Raw genomic sequence first — 22,517 nt, forward strand, 5'->3', positions numbered from 1 at the left:
GGTCCGCCAGCCAGTCAGTTTGAACTACGTGTTGTTGAACATTACAGGACTCAGTTTGTCCCAAATGGCACCCGATTCCCTGCATTGTGCACTACTTTTGAGGCTCTGGTAAAAGGTGGTCCTTTGTATAGGGGATAGGGGACAACATGTGTTTCAACAGCAGGCAGGAGGAAACAGAGAGTGGGTATGAGTGCAGATCTGTGTCCCTAACAGCACCCTATTGAGCCCTGGTCAAAAGTAGTGCACTATATAGAGAATAAGGTGCCATTTGGGACTCAAGTAAGGCCTATTGATTCCAGTCAAATGTCTGTCATGAGGTTGTGATTGAGCAGCATACCAGAAAAGAGAGAGAGAGGAGAGAAGAGAGAGAGAATGTTTATGAGTTCATTACTGCAGGAACTCTAGGGTACGTCTGAAATGCTACACTACTTCCGACCAGCTGGTAGTGCACTTGATAATGATAGGGACCCATTTTGGGACACTTTAAACTCCTGTTCAACCACCACCAGTTTCATCACATTCAGAAAAACACTTCCTATCACATTTGATGCAGCCAATAGGATGATGATGATGTCAGTGGAGTCTGGTCAAAATTCTAATGACAATACATTTTATGTAACCTTATTATCAGCATTGTACGCTATCTGATGTGCTGCATACCGGTAAATTAAATGAATTGTAGCATAGTTATTCTGGTTAAACTCCTTTGGTGCCTGTCATCATGTATCTTGGTACTGGTTCCTTTAAAAAGCACTTACTTTGCAGCGCCTTCCTTCTTGGTGTCACTTGTTTCAAAAATGCAGCGTCTTTCAAGTTTTAATGTCACATGCACAAGTACAGTGAAATACCTTTTATTGCAAACTCAAAACCCAACAACGCAATAATCAATAACAATGTAATACTATAAAACAATAACACGAGAAATAAGATGAAATATGACGAACACAATAAGTAAGTATAGCATACTATTTACAGGGTCAGTTCCAGTACCATATTAACAATGTGCAGGGATACTGGAGTGATGGAGGTAGATATGTTTAGGGGTAAGGGGACAGGGACAGTAGTATAAAGACTACAGTAAACAAGACTACAGTAGAATAAAGACCACAGTAGAATAAAGACTACAGTAGAATAAAGACTACAGTACACTAAAGACTACAGTAGAATAAAGACTACAGTACACTAAAGACTACAGTACACTAAAGACTACAGTACACTAAGACTACAGTAGAATAAAGACTACAGTATACTAAAGACTACAGTACACTAAGACTACAGTAGTATAAAGACTACAGTAGAATAAAGACTACAGTATACTAAATACTACAGTACACTAAAGACTACAGTAGAACATACTAAAGTACAATAAAGACTACAGTAGAAAATACTAAAGTAGAATAAAGACTACAGAACACTAAGACTACAGTACACTAAAGACTACAGTACCCTAAAGACTACAGTACACTAAGACTACAGTACACTAAGACTACAGTAGAATAAAGACTACAGTACACAATACTACAGTACACTAAAGACTACAGTACACTAAGACTACAGTAGAATAAAGACTACAGTATACTAAAGACTACAGTACACTAAGACTACAGTAGTATAAAGACTACAGTAGAATAAAGACTACAGTAGAATAAAGGCTACAGTATACTAAATACTACAGTACACTAAAGACTACAGTAGAACATACTAAAGTACAATAAAGACTACAGTAGAAAATACTAAAGTAGAATAAAGACTACAGAACACTAAGACTACAGTACACTAAAGACTACAGTACCCTAAAGACTACAGTACACTAAGACTACAGTACACTAAGACTACAGTACACTAAGACTACAGTACACTAATACTACAGTATAATAAAGACTACAGTACACTAAAACTACAGTAGAATAAAGACTACAGTAGAATAAAGACTACAGTAGAATAAAGGCTACAGTACACTAAAGACTACAGTAGAAAATACTAAAGTACAATAAAGACTACAGTAGAAAATATTAAAGTAGAATAAAGACTACAGTACACTAAGACTACAGTACACTAAGACTACAGAACACTAAAGACTACAGTACACTAATACTACAGTATAATAAAGACTACAGTACACTAAAACTACAGTAGAATAAAGACTACAGTAGAATAAAGACTACAGTAGAATAAAGGCTACAGTACACTAAAGACTACCGTACACTAAAGACTACAGTAGAAAATACTAAAGTACAATAAAGACTACAGTAGAAAATATTAAAGTAGAATAAAGACTACAGTACACTAAGACTACAGTACACTAAGACTACAGAACACTAAAGACTACAGTACACTAAAGACTACAGTACACTAAGACTACAGTACACTAAAGACTACAGTACACTAAGACTACAGTACACTAAAGACTACAGTACACTAAAGGCTACAGTAGAATAAAAACTACAGTACACTAAGACTACAGTACACTAAAGACTACAGTACACTAAAGGCTACAGTACACTAAGACTACAGTAGAATAAAAACCACAGTACACTAGGACTACAGTACACTAAGACTACAGTACACTAGGACTATAGTACACTAAGACTAAAGTACACTAAGAATACAGTACACTAAAGGCTACAGTAGAATAAAAACTACAGTACACTAAGACTACAGTACACTAAAGACTACAGTACACTAAAGGCTACAGTACACTAAGACTACAGTAGAATAAAAACCACAGTACACTAGGACTACAGTACACTAAGACTACAGTACACTAGGACTATAGTACACTAAGACTAAAGTACACTAAGAATACAGTACACTAAGACTACAGTACACTAAAGACTACAGTACACTAAAGACTACAGTACACTAAGACTACAGTACACTAGGACTACAGTACACTAGGACTACAGTACACTAGGACTACAGTACACTAAAGGCTACAGTACACTAAAGGCTACAGTACACTAGGACTACAGTACACTAAGACTACAGTACACTAAATACTACAGTACACTAAAGGCTACAGTACACTAAGACTACAGTACACTAAAGGCTACAGTACACTAAGACTACAGTACACTAAAGGCTACAGTACACTAAAGGCTACAGTACACTAAAGACTACAGTACACTAAAGGCTACAGTACACTAAAGACTACAGTACACTAAAGGCTACAGTACACTAGGACTACAGTACACTAAAGACTACAGTACACGAAAGACTACAGTACACTAAAGGCTACAGTACACTAAAGACTACAGTACACTAAAGACTACAGTACACTAAAGGCTACAGTACACTAAGACTACAGTAGAATAAAGGCTACAGTACACTAAGACTACAGTACACTAAAGACTACAGTACACTAAGACTACAGTACACTAAGACTACATTACACTAAGACTACAGTACACTAAGACTACAGTACACTAAGACTACAGTACACTAAAGGCTACAGTACACTAAATACTACAGTACACTAAAGACTACAGTACACTAAGACTACAGTACACTAAAGACTACAGTACACTAAGACTACAGTACACTAAAGACTACAGTACACTAAGACTACAGTACACTAAAGACTACAGTACACTAAAGGCTACAATACACAAAGACTACAGAACACTAAGACTACAGTAAACTAAAGACTACAGTACACTAAGACTACAGTACACTAAAGACTACAGTACACTAAAGACTACAGTACACTAAGACTACAGTACACTAAAGACTACAGTACACTAAGACTACATTACACTAAAGACTACAGTACACTAAAGGCTACAGTACACTAAGACTACAGTAGAATAAAGGCTACAGTACACTAAAGACTACAGTACACTAAGACTACAGAACACTAAGACTACAGTACACTAAAGGCTACAGTACACTAAGACTACAGTACACTAAGACTACAGTACACTAAAGACTACAGTACACTAAAGACTACAGTACACTAAGACTACAGTACACTAAGACTACAGTACACTAAAGGCTACAGTACACTAAGACTACAGTAGAATAAAGACTACAGTACACTAAAGGCTACAGTATAATAAAGACTACAGTACACTAAAGACTACAGTACACTAAAGACTACAGTACACTAAAGACTACAGTACACTAAGACTACAGTACACTGAGACTACAGTACACTAAGACTACAGTACACTAAAGACTACAGTACACTAAGACTACAACACACTAAGACTACAGTACACTAAAGACTACAGTACACTAAAGACTACAGTACACTAAAGACTACAGTACACTAAGACTACAGTACACTGAGACTACAGTACACTAAGACTACAGTAGAATAAAGACTACAGTACACTAAAGACTACAGTACACTAAGACTACAGTACACTAAGACTACAGTACACCAAGACTACAGTACACTAAGACTACAGTACACTGAGACTACAGTACACTAAAGGCTACAGTACACTAGGACTACAGTAGAATAAAGACTACAGTACACTAAGACTACAGTACACTAAGACTACAGTACACTGAGACTACAGTACACTAAGACTACAGTACACTAAGACTACAGTACACTGAGACTACAGTACACTAGGACTACAGTAGAATAAAGACTACAGTACACTAAAGGCTACAGTACACTGATACTACAGTACACTAAGACTACAGTACACTAAGACTACAGTACACTAGGACTACAGTAGAATAAAGGCTACAGTACACTGAGACTACAGTACACTAAGACTACAGTACACTAAGACTACAGTACACTGAGACTACAGTACACTAAAGGCTACAGTACACTAGGACTACAGTAGAATAAAGGCTACAGTACACTAAGACTACAGTACACTAAGACTACAGTACACTAAGACTCCAGTAGAATAAAGACTACAGTAGAATAAAGGCTACAGTACACTAAAGACTACAGTACACTAAGACTACAGTACACTAAGACTACAGTACACTAAGACTACAGTACACTAAGACTACAGTAGAATAAAGACTACAGTAGAATAAAGGCTACAGTACACTGAGACTACAGTACACTAAAGACTACAGTACACTAAGACTGCAGTACACTAAGACTACAGTAGAATAAAGACTACAGTAGAATAAAGGCTACAGTACACTAAGACTACAGTACACTAAGACTACAGTACACTAAGACTACAGTACACTAAGACTACAGTAGAATAAAGACTACAGTAGAATAAAGGCTACAGTACACTAAGAATACAGTACACTAAGACTACAGTACACTAAAGACTACAGTACACTATGTTGAATATGTTATTGGACCATAAACAGATATGGCTCATTAAACTATACGGTCCAAATAATGATCGCTCTTCTTTGAAAATATATATAATAATTTATCAACCCTACAAGCAATACAATACTCTATTATTATGGTGGGACATTAAAATACGGTTTTAACTACCTCTATGGACCGTAAAGGAAATCACACTACAAACTATCACCCTCATGCGCATAAGGAAATCATGACTGTCATGGATACATTAGAACTAGTAGATATATGGAGGCTTAAATATCCTGATCTAGTGAGATATACATGGCAGAGGCTCAATCAAGCTAATCATCTTGACTACTTTGTCATTCTCTCTGGCACCAAAAGTTTAAAAAGTGTTGATAGGGGACAGAATGTGGTCGGATCATCAAATAATTGGCATATATATTACTCTTACAGAATTTCCACGTGGGCGAGAATTTAATCAATGGGTTATGGACACCCTAATGGGTTATGGACACCCTAATGGGTTATGCACCCAATGCATACGGGTCCGGTAAATTTCTCTAAATGGCCGGTCAATTTAAATCTTCCCGGTCACGTTGTCCAGAAACCCTGTCACACACACACACTCCTCTGGTAGCATCCCTCCATAACCGTCCAAAAGTTAATAGAGGCCTTTACAAGAGAATGGTTTACAACAAGCTAAATGACAGTGTCTGTGTGTGCTCTAGTAGGCCAATATAGGGAGCCACATTGGAACAGATGCCGCTGGCTTTGATATAGCTGTGTAGCACAGGCACCAATTACACTGCCACACCCCTCTCAGTCTCTCTGACACACATTATTATACCCCCTAACACAACTCTCTCTCTCAGTCTAACACACTGCCTATAATCTGCACTGCAAACCTTTATCCCAAAGACACACACTGGAAGAGGGAGAGGGATGGAGGAGGAGGAGAGAGAGGGGGAAGAGCGAGAGAGAGAGAGGGGAAGAGTGAGAGATTGAGCTCAGTGGCATCCTGTTTCCATTGATCATCCTTGAGATGTTTTTACAACTTGATTGGAGTCCATGTGGTAAATTCAATTGATTGGACATGATTTGGAAAGGCAAAAACCAAGCCATGAGGTCGAAGGAATTGTCCGTAGAGCTCCCAGACAGGATTGTGTCGAGGCACAGATCTGGGGAAGGGTACCAAAACATTTCTGCAGCATTGCAGGTCCCCAAGAACACAGTGGCCTCCATCATTCTTAAAATGGAAGAAGTTTGGAACCACCAAGACTCTTCCTAGAGCTGGCCGCCCGGCCAAACTGAGCAATCGGGGGAGAAGGGCCTTGGTCAGGGATGTGACCAAGAACCCGATGGTCACTCTGACAGAGCTCTAGAATTCCTTTGTGGAGATGGGAGAACATTCCAGAAGGCCAACCATCTCTGCAACACTCCACCAAATCAGGCCTTTATGGTAGAGTGGCCAGACGGAAGCCACTCCTCAGTAAAAGGCACATGACAGCCCACTTGGAGTTTGCTAAAAGGCACGTAAAGGACTCTCAAGACCATGAGAAACAAGATGATCTGGTCTGATGAAACCAATATTGAACTCTTTCTCGACCTTTCTGCATCCTATGACTCGCACTGTCCCCTTTCCTCCCGGCAGGCTCGGCCATCCCCTCCTGCTCCGTGACTCATTGAGCTTACAAGAACAGGGCTGAGATAGGACCGGAGGACCTATCATACTTTCACTCCCTCCTCTACCTTCTCTTCCTCTGTATTCGATGCTAAAGCCACTTCCTATCGCTCCAGCCCTAGGAAACAATTTTCACCTTCTCCTCCCTCTTTAATCCTTCCCCCCTCGCTCTCTGCGGACGACTTTGTCAACCACTTTGAAAAGAAGGTTGACGTCATCCACTCCTCACTCACTCAGCCTATTGAGTCCACTGGTCCCACTCACATAGAACTAGCCTACGCCTTGACCTCTTTCTGCCCTCTCTCTCCAGATGAAATCCTGCGACTAGTGAGGTCCGGCCTCCCGACAACCTGCCCGGTCGACCCCATGCCCTCCTCCCTTCTCCAGATCATCTTGAGACCTTCTCCCATTCCTCACTTTCCTCAACAACTCATCCTTCACCACTGCATCCCCTCTGACTTCAAAATGGCCCGAGTCGCTCCCCTCCTCAAGAAACCAACACTCGACTTCTCTGACATCAAACTAAAGACCGGTATCCCTTCTTTCTTTTCTAAAACACTTGAGCGTGCTGTCTCTGACCAACTCTCTCGTTATCGCTCTCAGAATGATCTTCTTGACCCTAACCAGTCAGGCTTCAAGACTTGTCACTCAACCGAGACTGCTCTTCTCTGTGTCACGGAGGCTCTCCGCACTGCCAAAGCTGACTCCCTCTCCTCTGTTCTCAACCTCCTAGATCTATCCGCTGCCTTCGACACTGTGAACCATCAGATCCTCCTCTCCACCCTCTCAGGGCTGATCCTCCTCTCCACCCTCTCAGGGCTGATCCTCCTCTCCGCCCTCTCAGGGCTGATCCTCCTCTCCGCCCTCTCAGGGCTGATCCTCCTCTCCGCCCTCTCAGGGCTGATCCTCCTCTCCGCCCTCTCAGGGCTGATCCTCCTCTCCGCCCTCTCAGGGCTGATCCTCCTCTCCGCCCTCTCAGGGCTGATCCTCCTCTCCGCCCTCTCAGGGCTGATCCTCCTCTCCGCCCTCTCAGGGCTGATCCTCCTCTCCACCCTCTCAGGGCTGATCCTCCTCTCCACCCTCTCAGGGCTGATCCTCCTCTCCACCCTCTCAGGGCTGATCCTCCTCTCCACCCTCTCAGGGCTGGGCGTCTCAGGATCTGAACACTCTTGGATTGCTTCCTACCTGGCAGGCCGCTCCTACCAGGTGACGTGGAGAGGATCTGTGTCTGCACCACGTACTCTCACTACTGGTGTCCCCCAGGGCTCGGTTCTAGGCCCTCTCCTCTTCTCTCTATACACCAAGTCACTCGGCTCTGTCATATCCTCACATGGTCTCTCCTATCATTGCTATGTGGATGACACTCAACTACTTTTCTCCTTCCCCCTTCTGACACCCAGGTGGCGACACGCATCTCTGCGTGCCTGGTAGATATCTCAGCTTGGATGTTGGCCCAACACCCCAAGCTCAACAAGACGGAGCTGCTTTTCCTCCCGGGGAAGAGTTGCCTGCTCCAAGGCCTCTCCATCACGATTGACAACTTCATTGTCCCTATCCCAGAGTGCAAAGAACCTTGGCGTGACCCTGGACAACACCCTGTGGTTCTCTGCAAACAACGCAGTGATTCTCTCCTGCAGGTTCTTGCTCTACAACAGTGGTCACCGATTGGTCGATCTTCAAGGCATTCCTAGTCGATCACCAAACATTTCTGTTGAGAAGCCAACGATAAAATGACATAAAGGCTTGCGCTCAATTTTTTTATTGGGTTGGCGGTAGATGCACTTGATTCAGACGCCCTGCGCAAAGTATTCCCATTTTGAACCATTTCATTTGTCTGAAAAGACAAACTGAACCTACCCCGCGGACCGGGGGATCTGTGGCTAAATCGAGTGCGCCTACTGCGCTGGCCAATCGGATATCTCAAATCACTGTGCCTACCTACGGCTTCCACGACCCCGGCCACAGCGAAGTTTGATACTAGCCTACGTGAGATTTCATAACTTTTAAAACCATGACCAGAAAGAAACTGTCAAAAGAATACAGCATAGAGCTGCTGTTTTTATGAGTTCACGTCTAAGTTTTATTCAGCGCTGTCAACACTGCTTTTATTCAACACTATTACAAAACATAAAACGCGCTTCTCTCTACTTCCACTCGCGTTGCAGCTGCAATGAATAAGTAGCCAAGTGTATTATAGCCCTGCATTTTTATTATTAGCAGCTCATGTCAATTTTAATATTGATGGAGTATTTCACCTTCTCTGGTCACAGGAAGAACGTGAATTTGTGCCTGAGGCAGACACGGTGCGACTTGAGTTTTGCCATCAGGTGGAAGACGGTGTCCCCTCTCTCTGAAGTCGGAAGTCTGCAATTTCCGAGTTCCCAGTTGTTTTGAACATGGCAGTCTCACCGGAGGAAAAGAAGAAGAGGCAGACCCTCCATCCGCTGAGACTGCCATGTTCAAAACAACTGGGAACAGACTTCCGACTTCAGTGCGTTCAAGAAAACAACTAGATCTGACTGGGGAAAATCGTTCTGAACGGTCATCAAACTCGGAAACTCGGGCATCTTTCTAGAGCTCCGACTTTCCGACCCGAAGTTCACTGACGTCATGATTTCACTTTGTTTTTTCCGAGTTCCCAGTTGTCTTGAAAGCACCATGACCATCGGGTACAATCGGTCCAGTAAAATAAACCGCTTCCTGAATACTTTCCGAAGGCACTGTATACACGCGTACTCCAGAATGTTCTGTTTTCAGTGTATTCTGTCTATCGCTAACCCTAACCCTAACCCTAACCCTAACCCTAACCTTCTCACTAAGTCATTTTCCGTGTAAATGTACTTGGCGAATAAAGGTGATTCTGATAAAGGTGATTCTGATAAAGGTGATTCTGATAAAGGTGATTATGATAAAGGTGATTATGATCATTCAACAACACTTGATAAAAGTTATCATCCAACTCTGCTTGCAGCAGCCATTCTTCTATAGTTTCTACCCCCTACAGGTTCTCTGGCAGTAGCAGCCATTCTTCTATAGTTTCTACCCACTACAGGTTCTCTGGCAGTAGCAGCCATTCTTCTATAGTTTCTACCCCCTACAGGTTCTCTGGCAGTAGCAGCCATTCTTCTATAGTTTCTACCCCCTACAGGTTCTCTGGCAGTAGCAGCCATTCTTCTATAGTTTCTACCCACTACAGGTTCTCTGGCAGTAGCAGCCATTCTTCTATAGTTTCTACCCCCTACAGGTTCTCTGGCAGTAGCAGCCATTCTTCTATAGTTTCTACCCCCTACAGGTTCTCTGGCAGTAGCAGCCATTCTTCTATAGTTTCTACCCCCTACAGGTTCTCTGGCAGTAGCAGCCATTCTTCTATAGTTTCTACCCCCTACAGGTTCTCTGGCAGTAGCAGCCATTCTTCTATAGTTTCTACCCACTACAGGTTCTCTGGCAGTAGCAGCCATTCTTCTATAGTTTCTACCCACTACAGGTTCTCTGGCAGTAGCAGCCATTCTTCTATAGTTTCTACCCACTACAGGTTCTCTGGCAGTAGCAGCCATTCTTCTATAGTTTCTACCCACTACAGGTTCTCTGGCAGTAGCAGCCATTCTTCTATAGTTTCTACCCCCTACAGGTTCTCTGGCAGTAGCAGCCATTCTTCTATAGTTTCTACCCACTACAGGTTCTCTGGCAGTAGCAGCCATTCTTCTATAGTTTCTACCCCCTACAGGTTCTCTGGCAGTAGCAGCCATTCTTCTATAGTTTCTACCCCCTACAGGTTCTCTGGCAGTAGCAGCCATTCTTCTATAGTTTCTACCCCCTACAGGTTCTCTGGCAGTAGCAGCCATTCTTCTATAGTTTCTACCCCCTACAGGTTCTCTGGCAGTAGCAGCCATTCTTCTATAGTTTCTACCCCCTACAGGTTCTCTGGCAGTAGCAGCCATTCTTCTATAGTTTCTACCCCCTACAGGTTCTCTGGCAGTAGCAGCCATTCTTCTATAGTTTCTACCCCCTACAGGTTCTCTGGCAGTAGCAGCCATTCTTCTATAGTTTCTACCCCCTACAGGTTCTCTGGCAGTAGTAAGCTCTCTGACTGACACAATCTCCAGTCTCGTGGCTGTTTAACTAGGAAAGCACCGTTTTTCAAATTCCCAGTGTTCGGGGGGACAAGCAGAGATCAGGAAATAAACCGCACTTCTCCCTAGGAGATGCTATATTGACATGCCTAGTGTCAAAATTAAATGAAGTTTGCCTCACAGCGAGAGTCGAGTGAAGACCAACGGATTCGAGTCAGTTCTTCTGATGAGCCCTTCCTAGTTAGCTAGTGTCTGCTTGATGCTTGTGGCTAGAAACTTCAGCAAGAATTGTATACATATCCGCCGATGTTGTAAGCAAGAATGGTCCCCCACCCAAAGGACATCCAGCCAACTTGACACAACTGTAGGAAGCATTTGAGTCAACTTGGGCCAGCATCCGTGTGGAACGCTCTTAACAACTTGTAGAGTCCATGCCCCGATGAATTGAGGCTGTTCTGAGGGAAAAAACAGGGTGCAAATCAATATTAGGAAGGTGCTCCTAATGTTTTGAACACTCAGGGTATGGTGTGTTTACAAGAGACAATGTGAACAACAACATATTAGGATATAGGCAAAGGACTAAATGTTATTTTTACCAGGAGATTTTCCTTATTGTCGGCTACTACTTTCACCACTTGTTTGCTACTCTACCTTACATCACTCAGTTTAGCACATGGCCTCACGTCAACACTTGTGGCTTAAGAGGGTGTGAACGATGCGGAATCGGCAGAGTACTCAAAAAGAGCTTGAGCAAGAGTGAAAAACTGTCAAGGGGATTTCCAGGTACTTATAATATATAATAATAATATGTGTATATAATAATAATAATAATATGCCATTTAGCAGACGCCTTTATCCATAGCGACTTAGTCAGGCGTGCATACATTTCTTTTTGTGTATGGGTGGTCCCGGGGATCGAACCCACTACCCCTGGCGTTACAAGCGCCGTGCTCTACCAGCTGAGCTACAGAGGACTTGTCTACAAGGTGGAATAACTTTCCCATGTTTCCCCGAACTGTAGTGTATGATATATATGATATTACCATTTTGAAGATCTGAGTCTGTTCTTTTATTAAAATGTACAAAAAGACAATCTTGGAAATGGTACATACGACTCAATTGGGAAATGTAGTCACAAATTATCATTACTTTCCGGCCCCCGACCCTTCGCTCGGACAAAAAAAATCGGCACGCAGCTGAAACTAGTTGCTGGGTATAGACGGACCTGATAGATACTCAGTGCAAGGCAGGAAAGGAGACGTATCTTTCTGGAACACTGTCAAGGACAGCAGAGAAAGGCAGGAAAAGAGATCGTATGGGAGAGGACGTGTATTCGCTGCTGCTGCAGTACACACACACACACACACAATACACACACACACACACAAACACACACACACACACACACACACACAAAGATGCTGTGGAACAGTTAGAGTACCTAATAAAGCCTTGGTACGGTACTGTACAATGTTCTGTTCTATCTGGGGTCCCAAATTCAAGCAGGGGGGTTTGGGAAGACCACCACAACAGCAGCCGTTGATTGGACGACCCCCCCCCCCCCCCCCCCCGCTGCTCCGTACTCTGCTGTCTACATAGCTGCTACTCTGCTGTCTACATAGCTGCTACTCTGCTGTCTACATAGCTGCTACTCAGTACTCTGCTGTCTACATAGCTGCTGCTCTGCTGTCTACATAGCTGCTACTCAGTACTCTGCTGTCTACATAGCTACTACTCAGTACTCTGCTGTCTACATAGCTGCTGCTCTGCTGTCTACATAGCTGCTACTCTGCTGTCTACATAGCTGCTACTCAGTACTCTGCTGTCTACATAGCTGCTGCTCAGTACTCTGCTGTCTCCATAGCTGCTACTCAGTACTCTGCTGTCTACATAGCTGCTGCTCAGTACTCTGCTGTCTACATAGCTACTACTCAGTACTCTGCTGTCTACATAGCTGCTGCTCAGTACTCTGCTGTCTACATAGCTACTACTCAGTACTCTGCTGTCTACATAGCTACTACTCAGTACTCTGCTGTCTACATAGCTGCTGCTCAGTACTCTGCTGTCTACATAGCTGCTGCTCAGTACTCTGCTGTCTACATAGCTGCTGCTCAGTACTCTGCTGTCTACATAGCTGCTACTCAGTACTCTGCTGTCTACATAGCTGCTGCTCAGTACTCTGCTGTCTACATAGCTGCTGCTCAGTACTCTGCTGTCTACATAGCTGCTGCTCAGTACTCTGCTGTCTACATAGCTGCTACTCAGTACTCTGCTGTCTACATAGCTGCTGCTCAGTACTCTGCTGTCTACATAGCTGCTACTCTGCTGTCTACATAGCTGCTGCTCAGTACTCTGCTGTCTACATAGCTGCTACTCTGCTGTCTACATAGCTGCTACTCAGTACTCTGCTGTCTACATAGCTGCTACTCTGCTGTCTACATAGCTGCTACTCAGTACTCTGCTGTCTACATAGCTACTACTCAGTACTCTGCTGTCTACATAGCTACTACTCAGTACTCTGCTGTCTACATAGCTGCTACTCTGCTGTCTACATAGCTGCTACTCAGTACTCTGCTGTCTACATAGCTACTACTCAGTACTCTGCTGTCTACATAGCTGCTACTCTGCTGTCTACATAGCTGCTGCTCAGTACTCTGCTGTCTACATAGCTGCTACTCAGTACTCTGCTGTCTACATAGCTGCTACGCAGTACTCTGCTGTCTACATTTCTTGTTTTAGAAACTTTACAAAGCATGGTCATCCGTTGTATATATACTTTTTTTTTTTGTAATTATGGTGCTAAAATATTTTGGCTGGTAAAAAATCTGAGTGGCTGGTGGACCAAAAAGTTACTTTTGGGCCCTGCTCAGTAGGTATAAGGCGATTTCATGTTCTTTTTTCAGTTAGGCTACATGCAGCTATTTACATGTTGTACACGAAATACATTATCCTACAAACTCGCAGATCGTTTTTTGCCCCAATGCAAAACTCAAGTGGGGAGTTACATGCAGCTAACTTGACAGCATATCAAACACAAGCAAGACACTGACACAGTGTAATTAGCGATTTCATGTTATTTTTTAAATCACAGAAAACGCAGATTGTTAATGCAATGTGTAAGGACTGTCTGCGTCCTGTTTACGCAACCGCAATATCCGTTACAACAGGCAGAAAGTTGTAGCCTTCATAATGGCCTTCAGCTGTTCAGAAATATGAGGCAGACACATCATCATGGTTCAGAAGAGGCTGAGCAAAGAGAGAAACTTGACGGGAGCTGGCGTGAGCAGCAGCTACGTTAGAAAGAAAATGGTGCCGTAAAAGTTAAAACAAATGGAAAGAACGTGATCTGGATCAGTAGCCTTGAGAAAGAATATCCAGTTTGGCATGTGGTCCAAAAACTCTGTATTCACAGCCACAGACAAAAATGAAAGGGTCCCCCCCCCTAGCCAGACAGAGAGAGATGGAGACAGATGACAGCCAGACAGAGAGAGATGAGCCCTGCAGAGCTCCCGAGGGGGATACTATGCATGATACATCAAAAAAAAGACCCCATACATATTTAATGACACCTTGAGCGCATCAACACTGAAGTTCCCCCTCCTATCTTTATGTGTGGGACAGGGTAGGCTGAATCTGACAAGTGGAGGGGGGGGGGGCACAGCAGTTGGCATGTTCAAGGGCTTCTCTCTCTCCCTCTCTCTCCTCACACTTTACACGCCCAGACATAGACTGATGTTTTTGCTGTAATGTTAGCACAATAAAACGAAAGAACCAGCATATAGAGTATATTACTGGCTTTTTGGCTCTGAGAAATGAGGGATGCACTGCTACCTTCCCCAGACCCCAAATGACGGGGATTAACGCTACATTTACTACTGGTGACATACACTCAGTGGCCAGTTTATTAGGTACACCCATCTAGTACCGGGTCGGACCCCCCTTTTCCTCCAGAACACCCTGAATTCTTCAGGGCATGGATTCTAGAAGGTGTGAGCCTAGAGATTGTAGCGCGTGAAAAGCACTGGAGGACGGCCATTTATGAGACACTGGAATCAGCGCCTGGCACTGATGATCATACCACGCTCAACGTTGTTTTGCCCATTCTAACGTTAGGGTTAGCTACCAGTTAACAGGACCACCAGGGTTAGGGTTAGCTACCAGCTAACAGGACCACCAGGGTTAGCTAACAGCTAACAGGACCACCAGGGTTAGCTAACAGCTAGCAGGACCACCAGGGTTAGGGTTAGCTACCAGCTAACAGGACCACCAGGGAATAGCTCCTTCCTTTGATCATTAGGATAAATAATTCATTAATTGGAAATCAAAGGATTTCTAGAGAACCATTGGGCTTGTGGTGAAATCCCTGAGCGGCTACCTCCCTCTCCGGCAACTGATTTAGGAAGGAAGCCTGTATCTTTGGAGTGACTGGGTGTTAGCTAACAAAGTTAGTTCCAGATGAGTTTTCGAATGGAGCCCTCTTTGTCTGGAGAAATAAATTAACGGTTCCAGTACTGTACTTTGTTTCAGGACAAACTGGATCACTCAGAGTTCCAATGTGGCAATTGTTTGCTTGCTGAGGATTATAGGCTTGAGGTGGCTTCCTTGATCACGCAGGTAGCCAGCCTACGTAAGAAACTGGGGAAAACACAGAGTGGAATGTTTACCTTTTCTACGCCGGTGGCTGGACGGCGTTCGCGCTTGTTGGATGCATCTCCGCCTTGTCGTTTTTCGTTATCCGAATTGGCCGGTGTTGCCCGGAGTTCGTTCGCCAGGGGAGCCATCTCCTGTCTCTCCTCCCCCATCTGATAGCGCCGTCGAAGGAGCACAGCATGAGGAGAAAGGCAATCAATGATGGTCACGTCAGGAGCCGTGGAAGCCGAAGACAGCAGCCTCCCGCAAAGCAGTCTACACTCCCAACGAGAGGCCTGGAGCGGATGCAAACAACAAATATTATCGCCGCCCTGGAGTCTGCAACCTTTACATTTACGTAATTTAGCAGACGCTGTTATCCAGAGCGACTTACAAATTGGTGCATTCACCTTATAGCCAGTGGGATAACCACTTTACAATTATTATTATTACTTTTTTTGGGGGGTGGGGTAAGGGGGGGGTAGAAGGATTACTTTATCCTATCCCAGGTATTCCTTAAAGGAGGTGGGGTTTCAAGTGTCTCCGGAAGGTGGTGAGTGACTCCGCTGTCCTGGCGTCGTGAGGGAGCTTGTTCCACCATTGGGGTGCCAGAGCAGTTTTGACTGGGCTGAGCGGGAACTGTGCTTCCGCAGAGGTAGGGGGGCCAGCAGGCCAGAGGTGGATGAACGCAATGCCCTCGTTTGGGTGTAGGGACTGATCAGAGCCTGAAGGTACGGAGGTGCCGTTCCCCTCACAGCTCCGTAGGCAAGCACCATGGTCTTGTAGCAGATACGAACTTCAACTGGAAGCCAGTGGAGTGTGCAGAGGAGCGGGGTGACGTGAGAGAACTTGGGAAGGTTGAACACCAGACGGGCTGCGGCATTCTGGATGAGTTGTAGGGGTTTAATGGCACAGGCAGGGAGCCCGGCCAACAGCGAGTTGCAGTAATCCAGATGGGAGATGACAAGTGCCTGGATTAGGACCTGTGCCGCTTCCTGTGTAAGGCAGGGTCGTACTCTGCGAATGTTGTAGAGCATGAACCTGCAGGATCGGGTCACCGCCTTGATGTTAGCGGAGAACGACAGGGTGTTGTCCAGGGTCACGCCAAGGCTCTTTGCACTCTGGGAGGAGGACACAACAGAGCTGTCAACCGTGATGGCGAGATCATGGAACGGGCAGTCTTCCGTTCCTGCTCTTGATCAAGTGGGGCTTCTCCATCTGTCGGAGGCCTACACCATCCTGTGAAGCATGGGAGTGGGAGTGGGTGCATTTCCTCGTCTTTCTCACCAGCTGTGATTATGGGCAGCTCCATGTTAAGAAATGTGACTGTTTTTGCACCAGGAACAATGTCCTATCCCGGAGCTCGAGTAAATTACATTACTAAGCTGCTCCCGAATGTACTACGCCAGGACAAATCGATTCTATCGTAGTCCATGTGGTTTTAATTACATTATGAAGGGCAGCTTTGAACAGTTGAAACTGGATTTAAAAAGAGCTGATTGACTCTCTGCTAGACACTAATAAAAGACCATCATATCTGGCCCTGTGCCCTCTCTGAATCATGGCATCATATCTGGCCCTGTGCCCTCTCTGAATCATGGCATCATATCTGGCCCTGTGCCCTCTCTGAATCATGGCATCATATCTGGCCCTGTGCCCTCTCTGAATCATGGCATCATATCTGGCCCTGTGCCCTCTCTGAATCATGGCATCATATCTGGCCCTGTGCCCTCTCCGAATTGTGGTATTGAACGCTTTAGCAGGATTCCTTCTCTTCACAACTGGCTATGTGATTATTGCAGCTCAACTTTTGTTGACCATTTCGATACCTTTTGGAAACAAAACACATTTTATAAGGAGGATGGGATCCACTCAAATCATTTGGGTTCCTGGATCCTATCACAGCATTATAAGGCTGCGTTGAGACAATGACTTATCAATGACCCAAGCCCAGCTCAGTTAAATCCCTACCATTGTGTCGCTGAGTCATCATAATGCTTTAGGAAATGTACATTATCCCAGGGGCGTTGGAAGACACAATGTAAGTAACCTAATTTATGTCCCTCTAACTGCCCTGAATGCCTCTGCTGATCCTACAGCTATTGGATGCAGCAATCATGTGTCTATGAACCAGATTTATGCTGTTAGCACTGAGTTGGTGTGCCCTAGTAGGAAGCCCACTATGTGCAGCTCACCCTGCACTAACATAAATAACATGAGAATTAAGTAATAAAGCAATGAAAACAAGCAACCATCCCAGAAAAGTGCTCAAAACAAGCAACCATCCCAGAAAAGTGCTCAAAACAAGCAACCATCCCAGAAAAGTGCTCAAAATAGCCCACGTTAACATATGTAGCTTAAGAAACAAAAGGTTCATGAAATTAATAACTTGCTAGTAACAGATGACATTCATATTCTGACCATCTCTGAAACTCACTTAGACAATACCTTTGATGATCCAGTGGGTAGCAATTGTTATGTCATTTCATAACGTTGTGTGAATCAGGTTAAAGTTAGTAGATAAGTGACTGGGCGCCGCACAGTCTGAATACCAAGGATTCCATTATGTCAAAAGAGCTTATTGGTGGTTTATCTTAGATTGATTGATAGATATTATATACTGACTTGGGGTACAGGGTAATACCATCAAAGAAGGGAGTGCCAAATGATGGTTAACAGAAGTTCTTGAAGAAACGTGTAATCGAAGCTATATCAAGCTGAGATATGTTCTTTGTTCAGTAGTTCGGGAAATGGCAAGAGGCAAAGCACTGTCTGTTTGTTATATCGAACCACGGTACCTATTACATTTTTATATGAACTCCCCAGCTAAGTGTTAAATATCTTCTTACATCATGAATTACTTGATACCCGAGAAACTCATCATAACAGCACTACAAGGTTATAACATTTACAGAAGATACAGAAATGCCAGTGGTGGAGGTGTTGCTGTTTTATATTCAGAACCACATTCCTGTAAAGATTAGAGAGCATCTCATGTTAAATACTGTTGAAGTAATATGGCTACAGGTAGGGATGCGCGATATAGCGGTAAGCATATCGGAATCGGCCGATATTAGCTGAAAATGCCAACATCGGCTCTATGTATAGTTTAACGCGGATGTGCAAAACCGACGTCAAAGCTGACGTGCATACCTGTATAACGTAGGTAGATGACGTAATGACGCCACAAAAAATACAGTGCTACACAGCATTCCTAACCTAGCCCACAATGTCTGTTGTGTGGATCTATTCTGAAGTTTCAAAGGAAGATATCAGAAAGGCCATATGCAACGTTTGTGCTGCTATTATTTCCAGAGGAGGGTTGAAAGCGAAATCTTTCAATACCATAAACCTAATTACTCATTTGAAAGTGCATCACACCCAGATGTTCAGCGACACACTTCCAACAACTAAACAAGTCCAAGTCCAGCAGTCATTTGAAAGAGTAAGAACATTTCAGCTAGACAACTCAAAGGCGAAATCCATTAACTCCAAGATAATGGAATTCATTGCCCTTAACAAGCAACCGTTCTCTGTCGTGGATGATGTTGGCTTTCGCCGACTGGTCGAGCACCTCGAGCCCCGGTACGCACTATTTTTCAGATGTTGCCCTACCGGAGTTACAAAGTATTGTTAATAATAATAATAATAATAATAATAATAATAAGCCATTTAGCAGACGCTTTTATCCAAAGCGACTTACAGTCATGCGTGCATACATTTTTTGTGTATGGGTGGTCCCGGGGATCGAACCCACTACCCTGGCGTTACAAGCGCCATACTCAACCAATTGAGCTACAGAGGACCACAATTGTTGAAACGCACATCCACGAGCTACTTGCTATGAGCGTCACTGCTATTAGCTTCACCACTGACATTTGGACCAGCGACGTCAGCCCCATGAGCATGCTGAGTCTGACAGCACAGTGGGTCGACGAGGATTTCGTACTGAGGAAAAGCCGTATTGCACGCTCAAGAATGTGCTGGTTCTCATACCGCTGCTGCCACTTCAATGGCATTTGAGAACATGTTTGAAACGTGGAAAATCCCCAAGAACAAAGCACAGGCTGTGCTACGTGATAATGTACGTAACATGACAAAGGCTTTGGAAGAATGCGGAGTCGCCAGTTGCACACGCTGCAACTGGCTGTGAAAGAAGGTGTTTTTGGCACAACGCAGCATTATCTGACACAGTGGCAACAGGTAGGAAGATAGCGGGTCATTTTAAACACTCACAGCTAGCATACAGTCAACTGCAAGCAATACAGGAGCAGCTTTGAGTGAAAACGAAAAGGCTTAAGCGAGACGTTTCCACCAGATGGAACAGTACTTTTTACATGATGGAGAGCCTGCTGGAACGAAAACGAGTGCTTGGCGTGTAAGCAGACGACTATGAGTTACCTGCAACAATCAGTACAAACCAGTGGACTCTCATTGAAAACATGAACCTAGCTCCATTCGAACAACTGACTCGAGAAATAAGCTCATCAGCTAAACTGCAGCAGATGTGATACCCTCGGTCATGGCATTGAAACGCCTGCTCAAATAACTGCCGACACAAACCGTGGGGTTGAAACTTGCAAAAGTACTCTACTAGAGGCTGTGAACAAGCGATTCTCTCTGAGCCTCTTTACTGTGCCGCCACCACGCTCGATGCTAGGTACAAGGACCGCTACTTCGATGCAGACACGAAACACGGTTTACGTGAAATGTTACAGACACAGCTGGACAAGATGGAAACAGACACAGTGACAGTGCGCTGAGAGGACCCAAGAGGCCACGGACAGAGCTGAAACTTCACTGCTTGACATGTATGATGAAATCCTGGTTGAGAATGGAACGACTGACCAAATGAACAACGAAACAACACAGCAGGTAAGTGAAAGAAATATGTTTTGATTATTATGTTACTACGTCGGCCAACATTTGCCAATAATGCAATATGTTGTATTAAATGTACTAACCCCCCCCCCACCTTCCCATTATTTGCAGATACTAGCATACCTGACAGAACCTACTATTCCCAGGAATGAAGATGCACTTTTGTTCTTTTGTTAATTTTTTTAATTTCCTAAATGAAAGATGAGATGACGTGTTGTAAATTTGCTCGCATTTTACTAGTCAAGCCAGTTGAGCACATTTGAAAAGTTTAAGTTATGCCATTTATAGCACTTCATGACATAGCCTAGAGACAGTCGTTTATTCAAGCAGTTAAAGCTAAAATGATTAACTGCATTTTAGTTTAAACCAATATTTATTTCAAAGCATTTTGAAAGTTTCTCCATACAGTCAATATTAGATAGTAAGAAGAGCCAGCAACAACTGAACCACGCGGGGGGGGGGGGGGGGGGGGGGGGGGCAGCTAAAATATTTGTGTCATGAATATCTGTTGTGCGATAAAATACGTTCATGGATTTGTCATTTTTCTCAGTTACAAGTTATTAAACAATCTGGTCCTAACTGAACAAATTAACATATGACACTTTGTTTCAACTATTTAACTGTACTAGAATGCTTAAAAGGCTGCTAAAAATGTTTAAATATCGGTATCGGGTTTTTTGGAAAGGAAAATATCAGATATAGGTATCAGCCAAAAATGTCATATCGGTGCTAGCTACAGGTTCATCTGCCTCACCTAAAGCCCATTCTGGTGGGAAGCTGCTATAGACCACCAAGTGCTAACAGTCAATATCTGGATAACGTGTGAAATGCTTGATAATATATGTGATATCAATAGAGAGGTATAATTTCTGGGTGATTTAAATATTGACTGGCTTTCATCAGGCTGCCCACTCAAGAGAAAGCTTCAAACTGTAACCAGTGCCTGCAACCGTGTTCAGGTTATCAGTCAACCTACCAGGGTAGTTACAAACAGTACAGGAATTAAATCATCAAAATGTATTGAGCATATCTTTACTAATGCTGCAGAGATTTGTTTGATCCAATTCCATTGGATGTAGTGATCACAATGTAAGTCGCTCTGGATAAGAGCGTCTGCTAAATGACTAAAATGTAAATGTATATAGTAGCCAAAGGCTGGGCCTAACATAGTGTATAAGAGGTCATACAATAAGTTTTGTAGTGATTCCTAAATTGTTGATGTAAAGAATATTTGTTGGTCCGTGGTGTGTAATGAGGAGCAAACAGACACTGCACTTGACACATTTGTTAAATTGCTTATTCCAGTTACTAATAAGCATGCACCCATTCAGAAAATGACTGTAAAAACTGTTAAATCCCTGGGGATTGATGAGGAATTGAAAAATTGTATGGTTGAGAGGGATGAGGCAAAAGGAATGGCAAATAAGTAAGGCTGCAAAATCGATTGGCAAAACGTACTGCAAATTGAGACCATGTGACTAAACTGAATAAAAAGAAGAAGAACCAACACTATTAAACAAAGATAAATTACAAAGAATTATAGTAAAAAGCTTTGGAGCACCTTCAATGACATTTTGGGAAAAAGGCAAACTCAGCTCCATCATTCATTGGATCATATGGCTCATTCAACAAACGCTGACATCCAAGTAAATGTGATGAAATTATGAAAGATAAGAATTGTAATTTTGAATTCCGTAAAGTGAGTGTGGAAGAGGTGAAACAATGACAAGCCACCGGGGTCTGACAAATTGGATGGAAAATTACTGAGGATAATAGCGGACGATATTGGCACTCCTATTTGCCATATTTACAATTTAAGCCTACTAGAAAGTGTGTGCCCCAAGGCTTGGAGGGAAGCAAAAGTCATTCCGCTACCTAAGAATAGTAAAGCCCCCTTTACTGGCTGAAATAGCCGACCAATCAGCCTGTTACCAATCCTACTTGACACTCTCTCTCTCTCTCTCTCTCTCTAAGAGTAGAAGAAGATGAGTGTGTTTGGGGGGAGGTTTCT

The sequence above is a fragment of the Coregonus lavaretus genome, assembly GCF_964263955.1.
Source record: "Coregonus lavaretus genome assembly, chromosome: 22".
Classification (NCBI taxonomy): Eukaryota; Metazoa; Chordata; class Actinopteri; order Salmoniformes; family Salmonidae; genus Coregonus; species Coregonus lavaretus.